This window comes from Zonotrichia albicollis, chromosome 4 (genome assembly GCF_047830755.1).
Source record: "Zonotrichia albicollis isolate bZonAlb1 chromosome 4, bZonAlb1.hap1, whole genome shotgun sequence".
Classification (NCBI taxonomy): Eukaryota; Metazoa; Chordata; class Aves; order Passeriformes; family Passerellidae; genus Zonotrichia; species Zonotrichia albicollis.
The window spans coordinates 59558066-59570862 of record NC_133822.1 but is presented as its reverse complement, the minus strand read 5'-3'; the positions used below and the strand labels follow the sequence as shown (position 1 = coordinate 59570862).

General features: G+C 40.9%; 1 long non-coding RNA gene across 1 annotated transcript; it reads left to right on the top strand.

Annotated features, from left to right (window-relative positions):
* The first annotated feature begins 1534 nt into the window (after window positions 1–1534).
* Window positions 1535–8959, top strand: LOC141728932 (uncharacterized). The gene is made up of 3 exons (XR_012580187.1): window positions 1535–2095; window positions 6162–6240; window positions 8833–8959. It is a non-coding gene; the product is annotated as an uncharacterized LOC141728932 (long non-coding RNA).
* The last annotated feature ends 3838 nt before the right edge of the window (window positions 8960–12797 follow it).

The following is a 12797-nucleotide window of genomic DNA, read 5'->3' as shown; positions in this document are numbered from 1 at the left end:
TATCTGCAAGGGCTTGGTTTGCTGGAAGTGGTTTGCACACCCAGATCTGCGAGGGAAGAGAGAAAGGCAGTGCCATGCTGTTCTGGAAACCTGGGGGAAAGCACTTCCCTGGGAAGTGGAAGATCTGATTCAGTTTCCTCCACATCCTGAGGAAGGCACAGCCCTCTCCCATTTCCCAGGCTTTTCCCTAGACAGGTATGGGGTCACACTCCATCCTTCCTATTGCAGAAGGACTGCTGATAGTCCAGATGCAGCAAGCATGGACCCAAAGAACAGGCAGGCAAGAGGAGCCCATGTGACTTGTAGCGTGTGAGCTGTAGGGAAACTTGGCTTCCCTCTTAGGAGTGAACATGTAAACAGCTTGGGAAACCTCTGATTAGCTGTGAGTATTGAAACAGCTTGGGAAGTGGGCATTCTAAGCTACCTCTAAATGAGTAATGTGTTTTCTGGGCAACACCACCACCTGTGTTTTGGGCTGATATGAATGATTCAGTGTGACATCTGCAGTGTGCACTCTTCTGAATACATCACTGTTTTCAGGGGGATGAAAATGTATGTCCATTTTGGCCCATTTAGCAAATTAGCAAAAGCTTGGAATAATGGCCATGATACAAAAACACGAGATGACTAATCAGTTGAAATTTTTTTTGGCAAGGATGTCAAAAGGTATTAAACATTTTTTAGATATAAAAAATGTATTAAGCCTCTGGACTGCCAGTAAAGGGCAGTGCTAAGGCAAGTGAAAAAGAAAACACTTTAATGCTTATTGCAGAACAGAGGGTCTGAAAAGTCCGTATTTCTCCTAAGTTAATGAGATGAAGGAAACCCATGCTGAAGAAGAGAGAAATAAAGTATCAAAAGGATGTCACTTTTGGAGAAAATTTATTTGTTTGGATCCCTATTATTTTCTTCATTCTTGTCCTTCTCCCCTTTGTTACATCCTCCTCATTGGAGCTGGAGCTGAAGTGATATTGTGATTAGTCCAGAATATGGAGCAACTTCCATCTTCAATGCCTCTATGTGTTTATGCATGTGTGCCTGTGAGTATATTAATGCACTTGTACAATATTCCATCTGATGCTGACAAAATACCTCCAAAGGAAGGAGTGATGGTATTTCCTCCTTTTGTTCTTGAGGAGGGTAGGACACATTTTTCTGCACACAAATGCTCTCCTGTTCCTGATGCAATCACTTTCAAAATGTGCTGTCCCACCCAAATGAGAATTGCATCCTACTTTTCTCCTCTGGGGACTGGGAGCTTTAAATTTTAGGGCTTGTCTCTACAAGCACAGTCTTTACTTCCCTCTGGCCCCATGCAGGCAAAGAAATCAGACCATCTGGTCCTGCATCCATTGCACCACCCACAGTCAACTGTTTATCTTGAAAAACCAGGGTACCTCTTACAATTGGATGGAACCTCAAGATGTGTTGGAGGAAAAGTCTGTAACTTTAAAATGATGCATACTAAATAATAAAAACTTAACTCTGAAATTCAGAGTTGTTTTTGTAATGTCAGTCTGAAATATCTGTTATCTGTGAGCTTATGTCTCCAGGGACCACAGTGGTAGGTGCTGAGCCTGGGGCTCTTTCTGAGTCAGAAAGGCACAGGGCCAGGAAAAATGGCAGTTCCCAGCCCTTATTAATGAGTGCATGGGGAGATCTTTCTGTTTACAGGATCAAAGACCAGCTGACACTTGCTCTGGCACCGATGAGATTATAAATAAGGATCCTGCTTTTGTGAGTTCCTGAGCACCTTTAAATCTTATTGACCTTGGTGCAGAGGAAGAAGAAACTGTAAATATAACTCTCTGAAGATTCTCTGTGAAGCCCTTGCATTCATGTGGGACAGCAGTGACAAATGCAGGAATCTGAGTGTCCCCAAGACACCACGACCTGGGACTCTTACGATAAGACACCTTTTTCTCAAACCAGCATCAGTCTTTTTTAATACAAAGTTGCCTCTTTTTAAATGACCATTGGAAGAAATGACCTTGTGATATGGGTGAAGTTGTATTGAATACCTGAGATGATGGATGATGATATATTGCATCCTATTGCATAGTTCCTGAAGAGGCACAGTTTTTCTACAGGAAAGGTATTAGCTTGGATATTTGTTACCGTTTCCTTTTCATATTATAAAAGCAAAACATATGCAGATTGGATGTCCACGGTTCACATAAAAAGATGTACTTAGTTTTCTGTTATTCATTAGTTAAATGTTGTAGATATTATTTACAAAAAAGTTCCTTGTCCATAGCTGAACTTTATGCATTTTTCTACTTCCTCAACTTGTGGCAGAAAATGAAACAAAAGCCTTATCTGGGTTTTTACCAGTAGGGTAACATACACCCTTTGATAACTTGGTGTATTTTTGTCTTTAGTTTATTTAGTCTTCTATTTATTTTTGCAATTGATTGCCACTGATTATTAACATTTTAATTAGTAATAACCTGGTAAATTTTTTTAAATGCCCTGAAAACAGCAGGCAGAACAGAGAAGTACATAATGAGCCTTCAGTTTCCTCTTCTTTTGACATCTGCCTTCTGCAAATTAATGATTTGCATATAAATACCCTTTAACTGCAGCTGTAAGATTTTTTGTAATCTATTGAAGATTGAATGATTATGCATTTCATAAAAATGCTGTTCAACTTAATTTTTTAAAGAAAGAATATTTTAAAAAAAATTACGTGGGATTTTTGAAATTGTCACCCCTCTTTTTACCAGCAGCAGCTCAGCAGCTTTTTTACTCACCTGTCCTGTGATTCTTTTGCCTTTTTTCCCCCCTCTGTGCTTACTACCTGCCCCTTTCCCCTGCCTTTGGAGTGTCTCTATTGGCTCTGCTCTGCTCCTGAAGCCCTGCATGTGAAGTACTATTGCTGCATGGGAAAAAATTCTCTTCACCAGGGCAGCTTACCTGGAAAGTGGGGAGTAGTAGCACCCGAATTCCAAAGAAGGGAAATGCAAGCCCAGAGGTGGCATTTGGGAGCTGCACAAGAAGTCTAAAGCACTGTGTGGAAGAACTGACTGACATCTATAAGCACCAGTTAGATTTTGTGTCCCTTCATCTCTCCTCCCACCTTCTAAGAAAATGATCCAAGAAAAAGCAGCCATTATATAGGCAAAGTCTCTGGGAAATTTTGGTTGCATCAGGGTATTTGGAAAATTCTGGGGCAAGTGCCTTTGTGGTTAAGAGCCTGTAACTAAGTTTGCAGATTAAAAATAACATTCTTTCAGGTTCAGCTCCTAAACAGATCAAATGATCTTAATATCTGCCTTGTAAATGTTTATACTGACAAAAATCTGTAAAGTAAAGTTTGAATTGCAAATTCACCTGTATTAAATGTTGTCCTCCTGGAAAGACACTTAAATACACATTCATAAGCGGACCTTGTTTATAGTGCTGGAGTGTATAACTTGGAGGATATTCAAATGAAATTGTTTTGGAAGGCTTTTTGCTTCCCCAGTTTTCTGAGCAAAACTTGCAGCAAAACCATGCAGTCAAATACAAATGTTTGATGTTTTGGTGGGAACAGTTTATAATAGCTTTGTTCTGATGCACATTTATAGCAGCTTTGCACGGGTGTAACTCCTGGCTCAGCGTGAGCAACAACGCCAGTGAACACACTCAGTCCCTGGGGAGTTGAAATGGGGAGAAAAAAGTGATCATGGTGTATGTAATGGTGTATATATTTAATAAGGCATTTATGTAATACTTTGTGTGTTTATGCATACATCTGATTTATGTAGAGAGATCCTATAGCCATACAGGTGAAGAACTGTGCATTTATCTTGTGTGGAAGCTCACTTCTGGCAGCCTCAATGCAGGCTGAGATGAGCAGGAAGGCAGCAGGCTCAGGAGGGTTTTCCCTTCTCCCGGCAGCCTGGCGGGCTCAGGGCTCCATCCCTGGGGCAGGGTCTGGCTGTGCAGCCCTGCCATCCTGGCAGGACCCCATCCATCCATCATCCGTCCATCTGTCCATCCATCCATCCATCCATCCATCCATCCATCATCCGTCCATCCATCGTCCGTCCATCCATCGTCCGTCCATCCATCGTCCGTCCATCCATCCATCCATGCCCATGACCTACTCCCACTGACTCCTGCCTGCCCTCCTGCCTCGGGGCCAGCTGCCCCTGCCAGGCCCAGACTTGGAAAGAATCAAACCATTTTTCTGCCCTTGAGCCGAATCCATGCCAGCCAGTCTGAGGGAGCTCACCATGGCTGCTTTTCAAACATCTGTAATATTTGAATCCATGCATAATAGCTCATGTTACTCCAAAATCAGTCTTATTCCCCATTCCTTTTTCTCTCTTGGTCCTTCTAGGTTATTTTCCCATTCTCGCAGCACTCCCACCTACTCCATGCTGAATTAACGTTCTGTTTACCTTCTAGTCCAGATTGTTAACAGCATGACCCCGGTCCATGAAGTTCAGTGGCTTTTATTAGGTTTAAATCAGTCCTTTAATAGGTCTGCTCATTCCTGTTAAAGCCTGGCAGATTGACTTCATTTTTTTTTCTTATATCCAAAGAAGAAAAATCAGAAACACCCATTATCTCTAGCACAGTTGCATTTCAAGTCAAAACAGGTTGCTTTTATTTCTGGGATTTCCACTAGGTTTTTCTGTCATAACCCCTGGCTCAGGCAACAGTTCTTTTTTTTTAATTTTTTTTTTCTTTTTTGGAAAAGGTAAACAGACTATTTTCCCCCCTCTCCAAGACTTTTATACAGATCATAATTCCTTACAAACCTGCAAAATGTGAATGTCAGAGGACCTGGATTGTTCCCACTTACTGGAATGACGCTGCTAATCTCTTCCTGCATCTGATTTATATGTAAATAGAAAGGAGGTGGCTTGTAGGGAGGCCAAATAGGAATCCCTTCTGTTATAGGAAACCACAGCTGTGAGTCATTCCAAATGAAAAGCTTAGTAAAAACATCAACATCCCTAAAATATTTTTGAGAAAAAAAAAAATCCATGCAAGAGAAAATTACCCTGATGATTCTAAACCAAATGATGAAGAGGTTTCCTTTTTATTTTCTTTCTTTTTCCTGGATGTTCATTCCCTTTGCTTGAGGTAATAGCAGTGCTTTACTGCAGAAAGTGATTTTAAATTATCCTCAGAGCCAACTGTTTGAAGTTTAACAGCAGAGCAGAGATGAGTGAAGCTTTCATGTCCTGCACCCTCAGAGGATCACTGACATGAGCAAACACTGCAGAATGAAGGTGATAAGCAGAACAGGAGAATTACAGAGCAACCGTGAAGTTTGTAGCTTTATTCAGATGCCAACACTTACACAAAAAAGCCCAACTGCAATGCTCCGTGCCTTTTTACACTTCTGAGCTCTCTCCATAGGTAATCCTATTTGCAGTCTCAAGCTACACTTTTTCTTGGTTTCTCACCCCTATTTATCATTATATAAATATATATTTTTTCACCCCTTCTTTTTGATGTGGCTGCTGAGAGGGCCCAGCTGTTCTGGTGTTCCCTGCGAGGACAGCAGCAACTGTGGTTTTACCATTCTACCTCCCTCTGTTTTGCAGCTGACTGCTCCATATGCCTCCTTCCTCAGGTTTCTGTTTACTGGGCTTATTTTACTTGAGTTTTTGTTTGTTTGTTTGTTTGTCTCATTGGCCTGGAAGCTTTTCCATACACGAGGGGTTTAGGGGACAGCATTTCATCTGCAGTAAAGTATAGCCATTACACATTTCTTGTTAGTTTAGCAGTGTGGCCTGACCTTGAGCTATACACAGACTGCAGAGAAGACTGGAACTTCAGCTTAAAACCAAAACTGAAAAGTAGCAGGGGAATTCTCATCTACAAGGAAATGGGCAGCAGGCTCCATGAGGCTGTGCGGCTCGTGGCAGCAACTCCTTCCCCACGTAAGAGACAGAACATGAAATAAAGCCACCAAACATCTGCCTGGGATTTTAGTGCTCATATAGGTATTATGCACCTGTTTCCTAAATTTATATTAATTTCCTTCTGCCATTTTTTGGTATAGTTGCTTCTTATTATTCATATTTGACACTATATAAAATTGTCAACTTTTGTTCAATGCGATATGCAACCAGGAAAAATCTTATCTTTATAATGAATAAGAAGTGGCTCCTATAAATGCATAAATGTGTAAATTGCAGTTTTCCCGTTCCCTGCAGGGGATTTTGCATGTTATCCAGAAGGAGTGCAACACCTTCCAGTCCTTCAGCCAATGTCACCTGAGTTCCATACATTTGTGTAAGTAATCATCATTTGGAAACGGCATTAAAGCCAAGCAAAATCCCCAAATATATAATCCTTGTTTTGTTCCCAGGTTAATTATGTGTCATTCATCTGATAATTTATTTGGTTTATCTTATCTTAACCAGCAGATAACCTGAGTCAGTATTCCTCTGGCTGAGGAAAATAAGGGGTCAAATAAAAGACCGTAAATCTAACAAAAGTTTCCTGTGTTACTGCCACTGCCATTTAAATTTGTTCTAGGTACATTTACTGTTTAAACATCCTTCCTAATTTGATTATCAGCAAGATAAAATGTGGAGTTATTTACCTGCCTTTGTGTGCTGTATAGGTTTGTTTTGGCAACACTTCACAGAAGGCATATCTTTAAAAACATTAGTACTGTTGTACAGTATCTTAATGAACAAAGACTAGATAAATCTAGCAGGTTTTGTCTATTTTCCATCTGAATCACAGCTGTAAGAGGAGGCAAACTCGGGACCTTGGCCAAAATTTACTGTAGTCTGAAGTGGCCAGCAAGCAAGCCCTGAAGGTGAGGAATCCAGCCTCATGGTGACAATTAACATGCCCTTGCAAAACCCCGAGGTGTGGTTTGAAATTCTTGTACCCTTGTTGGAAACCTTCCTCTTTGCACTTCTCCTTCTTGAACAACAGATTTGTTAGTCTGATCTCAGTTTATTTTTCAGAAGTCCACTTTAGATGCAATCCTGTAAAATATTTGGGACTTCTACTACTCTAAATTGTTCAAAGAAGCCATGGAATGAAGTTTAGGTCCTTAGTTGGCTTATGTTGATGGCAATAGAGTTGCTTCAGGGACCAAATAAGTTTATGGCAGTTGACAATTTGATGGAGTAATGACTTCTTGGTTTGTATGCTGCTGCTCATGCCTGCTAAGAATTGAAATTTTTTTCTCTCTTTTGGTTTTTCTTTTTGTTTTGTTTGTTTGTTTTTTGGGATTTTTGGGATTTTTGACTTTTTTTTTCCCCTGTGAGATGAAAGATTACTTTAGAGTTCCAAGTAACAACCATTTGCCAGATGTTCTGTTTGTTAAATGTTCTTACCTGGATATTTGGACTATGTTCAGACTGTTCCTAAATCCTTTATTTGGCCATCATTTCTGCCTTGGTTTGGTACTCTCAGTAAGTGATCTGAAATGACCCTTTGTCACTTGTTCTGGGCTGAGCAGTAGCTGTGCCCCAAACAGAAGGAAGGGCAGCTGTGGGTCTCCTGCTCCAGATTTGCAGAGTGAGCATTCAGTGTCATCAGCCAGATCACCTGCACAGAAATGTGGTGTGAGAATGAAGAAATCTTGCCTGTCTTCAGATTGTCCTGTCTGTATTCCTGCAGTGGAAATTTCTCTCACAGGACAGAAATTTTTAATTGGATCTACTGTCCTGTAGAATGTATCAAATCAGCGCAGTCATGTATGAGACAGGACATCTAATAAATGCAGCTTTTTCTCATGCTGTGTGGTACATTATCTGATTCCAAACCCAACTGAAAGGGCTGATCATTTGTTCTCCTGAAGGCCAGTGACTTTAGAGGTGGAAAGACAATATGCATTAATTACTTTGGAAGACAGAGGAGGGACACAAAGATGATCCAAGGGCTGGAGCACCTCCCCTCTGAGGACAGACCAAAGGAGCTGGGGTTGTTCAGCCAGAAAAGGAGAAGGATTCAGGGACACCTCACGTGGCCTTCTAGTACCTGGAGGGGGCTTATAGGAAGGAGGGAAAAAGACTTTTTATATGGGCAGAAGGTGACAGGGCAAGGGACACTGGTTTTAAACTGAAATAAGGCAGGTTTAGGTTAGATATAAGGAAGAATTTCTTTACTCAGAGGGTGGTGAGACAGAAACAGGTTGACCAGAGACGCTGTGGATGCCCCATCCCTGGAAGTGTCCAAGGCCAGTTTGGATGGGACCCTGAGCTATCTGAACTAGTAAATGGCATCCCTGCCCATGGCAGCTGGTTTGGAACCCAGTTATCTTTAATGCCCTTCCCAACCCAAAACATTCTGTAATTCTATGATTCTTACTTGTTTTTAATTATTCTTTTAAATTATTCTTTTTAATTTCTGGAAATCCTTCTTTCCGCTAGTGTCCCCAAGAAAAAAGTGAAAAAGGATCTAAAAAATCAATTTATTTTGTTGCCAAAAATTGTCAATATTTCCATTAATTTTCAATTTACACTAACATTTCAAGTCTCAAAAAGGTGAACTTCCTTCTTCCCTTCTGTTGTTTAAGAGAGTTTGCTGATTCCCAGCTTTCCAACACAGATCCAAACATTTCCACTTTTTCCTCCCCATCTGCAGTAAATATGTTAGTTTAAGCATCTCTTCATGAGATGCTGGTAAAAAATCTGTTGAGCCTGGTAAGATTGATAGAAAATTAGGTAGGTAAAACCTGTGTTAGGACAAAAAGAGCTAGGAGCCTCCTCCTGGAGAGAAGTCTTCCTACACTTGCCCTACCAGCCCAGACACATGAATGAGATCTTTGCAAGTTCTCTGGCTGGATTCCTCCTGGTGCCCCAGGCTGGGTGACACAGTTTGCAAGGCTCCTCTCTGTTGCTCTCATATTTTAAATTGCAGGCACTCCAGCCTGACCCCAAATGCAGCAGAACTATTCTGTCAGGAGTAAAGCAATGGTCCCAAAAATGCCACACAGAAGCAGCTGCAACAACATCGGTGGTGGTGTCCCAGAAGGGAAGGACCAGTTTTCAGCAGGAGGTGAGTCATGTGAGCTTTTTGCTTCAAAGTACTTGTTTGACAATATTGCCCACAGATTCTGCTGCGGCATTTACTTTCTTCCTACTTCACAGCAAAATGTTCCCTAAACTCGTTGGGATTTTAATTAATGGGTTTGCCTTATGAAAGTAGAATAAATAAGCTGTTGCAACTGTTTGTTCCAGTAAGATATTACTTTCCAGATGGGAGGCTCTCTGTTTAGTCCATTGCTTCAGAATCTTTCTTCTGGTAGAGAGATACTATGAGTAAATTAAAGAAAGTTTTAACTTTCTTTCCTTAGCATCAGTGACCAGGAAAATCATTTAAAAAGGAGACTTCACAAAATTCCACTGCAAAAACAGCAATAGCAGCTCACTCTTCCAGTGCCCCTGCAGAGCCCATGCGGAACACAGCTGCTGCACATCTCCAGCTGCTGCCCTCTCTACCACAGCAGATTTTTGGGTTTTCTCTTGACCAACTTCCTGGAAAGGTCCTCGCAGGTATTTTTGTCATCAATGAACATAAATTTTAAAGGAATCAGCAGAAGTAGTATCAGAAAAATTATTTGAAGCAGAGAAGGGAAAAATCTCTCGGCTGAAGAATGGCTTTATCAGAAAGGGCTATATAGTCATGCATAGCAACTGCTGAAAAAAATAGAAAATATTATTTCATTATACAGCAGTATAAGCCAGAAGTTTTTCTGGCAGAGTCAGTGTCCCAGATTCAATAGCAGAATGCTAGTGGTTAACATTACTGGGAAGCAGACTAAAGTAAAACACATAAACTCTACAGAGAATCTTAATACACTGAGTGCTGATCACACATTACATCTTAATATTTTGACTTATTGCCATTTTTAGCATTGACTGCTGTAAAACTATAATTTTCTCACAAAAGAAATTAAATAACCCTATTATATATGGCTGTTTGCTCTCAAAATGTCTGCCAAATGAGGAGGAGGAAATATTGCATTTCATTTTAAGTTGAATAAGTGAATTTTAAAAAGTTAAGATAATGGATGAGAATTTTCTGAATGTGGATTGAATATATCAGTATTATTTGGTCTAGTAATGAGTAAGGGCAGAATTAAGTGCATTTCATAACTTGTGTGTGTATCTGTGTCTATGTGTATCCATGAACACAGATCCTCTGTTGCAATTTTGAGAAATACGTGGAATTCCTTCCTGCTTTAAAATTAGTGATGTCTGTGACACATTTATTTTCTAAGTACAGTATTACTCAAGGGTAATATTTTGCTTTTGCTAAATGTGTGTGCACTTGCTTGCAACACAATCCCTGTTGTTAGTAGTGGCTGGAGGCTTCATCTGTAGGAGCAGCATGCTTGGATACCACTCTTCACTTAAACCACTTTCTTGTAAACACTCCAATGGCAGCAGAAGGGGTTTGATGATTTCTTTTCCCTTAAGGAGCTCAGAATTACTGGTTTTTCACTTGCTTTTAGTTATATTAAAAAAAAAAAAAGTTGTGGAAGGCTCCAAGCAGTATTATCAGTAATAGCAACATCCATCTAGCTCAAAGCACAGGAGCTTACATGCCTTGCTCAGAAAATCATAGAATCATACACACATGGAATCAAGGAATCATGGAATGGCTTGCATTGAAAGGGACCTTGCAGATCATCTAGTTCCCCTCTGCCATGGGCAGGGACACCTTCCACTAGAGGAGGTTGCTCAGAGCCCCATCGAGCCGGGCCATGAACATTGCCGGGATGGGTCATCCAAAACTTCTCTGGGTAAATTATTCCAGTGTCTCACCGTCCTCTAAATAAGAATTTATTCTCCATATCTAATCTAAACCTCCCCTCTTTCAGATTTAAGCCATTCTCCCCTGTCCTATCCCTACATGCATTTGCAGAAAGTCCCTCTCCAGCTCTCTTGCAGGATCCATTTAGGACTGACAGTCTACTCTGAGGTCTCACTGAAGCCTTCTCCGCTCGAGGATGAGCAGCTCCAACTCTCTCAGCCTGTCTTCATCGGAGAGGAGCTCCTATCCTAGAGACATTTGATCATCTTTGTGTCCCTCCTCTGACTGGTACCAACAGACCCATGTTCTTGATGTGTTGAGGACCCCAGGGCTGGATGCAGTATTGCAGGTGAAAGATCTGTAGCTCTTTCTAACATATTTTTGCATTTAAAGTTCACAGAAAGTTTTATGCATTATTTTGGTTTCCTAGCACTGTTAATTAATCTGAAATGCTTCTCCTGGGACTGTCCCTAGCTGTCTGGGTGGGTGAGAGTGGTCCTGGCACAGGAAAGATGCAGTTGAGATAAGCAGACTGGGAGGGTTTGGAGAAAGCCTTTGCAAGATGACTGAGCTCTGGCAGCAGGCTGCCTCTCCAGGCTGCTTGCCCAGTTTTCCAGGGTGCTACAGGGGCGGCTAGGGACTAAAAGCACATTCAGGTTTTGCTTTAACTCCCTTTATCAGCATGGGCAAAAATATGGCACTGGTTTAGTGATAGCAGTGAGTAAAGGAATACAGCACTCCAACTGAAGCTCTCATTTCTATGGGATGCACTACAAATCATGAGTAATCCTTGGACTGTGAATTCCTTGTGAATGAATAAAAAGCCTTCCTTTGCTATCCAAGCTTCATGTCAGTCTGGGGCTTCAAGACCATTAGTTGCAAAATGAATTGCAAGTGAATGGAAGGTTTCATTGGGCTTCATTTTCTTGCAAAACCCACAAGAAACCTTACCCAGTTTTGTTAATGAACTGGAAGATAAAAGAAAAATTAGGAGGCTTTATCTTAGTTTTAATAACAAAAATCACTCAGTCATTTGAGCCAGTTCTACTGATATGCTCTACAAGAATCAGCATGTGTCACTGTATGGAGCAAAAAGATGGAGCAGATTTTCCAGTTTCCTTCTCAATACTGACGAAGCATGAAAAAAATTGGTGCCAGACTGCAGATGGTGTGGAGCCTTATGTGTTGGTTTTGTGTGCATTTCCATACAGCACACTGCATGTACCAAGCACAACGAAGCAGCCAAGGGAATGCTACTATATATCTTAAGCTGACCATCTTTAAACCTGCATTTCTGAAAAAATATACCACAAAGAGAGGCAGAACATACAACAGATGCTCTTGAATACTGTATTGTATTTTCATCAAATCACCCAAATTGTGGATTATAGGCAAATGTGTTTACTAAATTAAGGAATTCCTTCTAATCTGGAAAATATAATAGATAATTTTCTAGTTTACTCTCCCTTTATTTCAATACTTCTTTCCTCCTAAGCAGGAAATGGGAACTCAAGTGGGCTACAGCCAGTGTTTTCAGCATACCCTGGTTTCACCTGAGCTGGGGGCACTGATGTGGCCATGCTGCCATGCACTGCTGATGTGGCCAGACACATGCCACCCCTCTAAAGCCCCACACTGTTTGTTCAGCACCACTTTCCACAGTCCTCTTTACAGGTCTTAAAGATGTTTTCCAACCCAAATAATTCTTTGATTCTACAAATATGAATTGCTGTTGGAATTCTGTCACTGCTTCTGAAGGGAAAAGGTAGGAGAATAAAGCAAGACTATGCGAGGGAACATTTTGCCAGCTTATAAAGGATGAGCTATCTGACAACTGGTTTATAGGCTGCCTAAACTGTCCTAGTTTACTGTTCCTCAGTTTCAATCAGTTTGAAGTGTTTGCACAGTGCAGATCAGATTGAGCCATTAGGCTTGGATCCCAGTCTGGAATATTTTACGAAGAAGATACTGGTGGACTTTTAAAATCCTATCTCTTGGAAAGCCTTCAACAAGAGAAAGATTCTGTTCTACATTTTTTACATTTAGATCATATCTGGTGTTGGAAA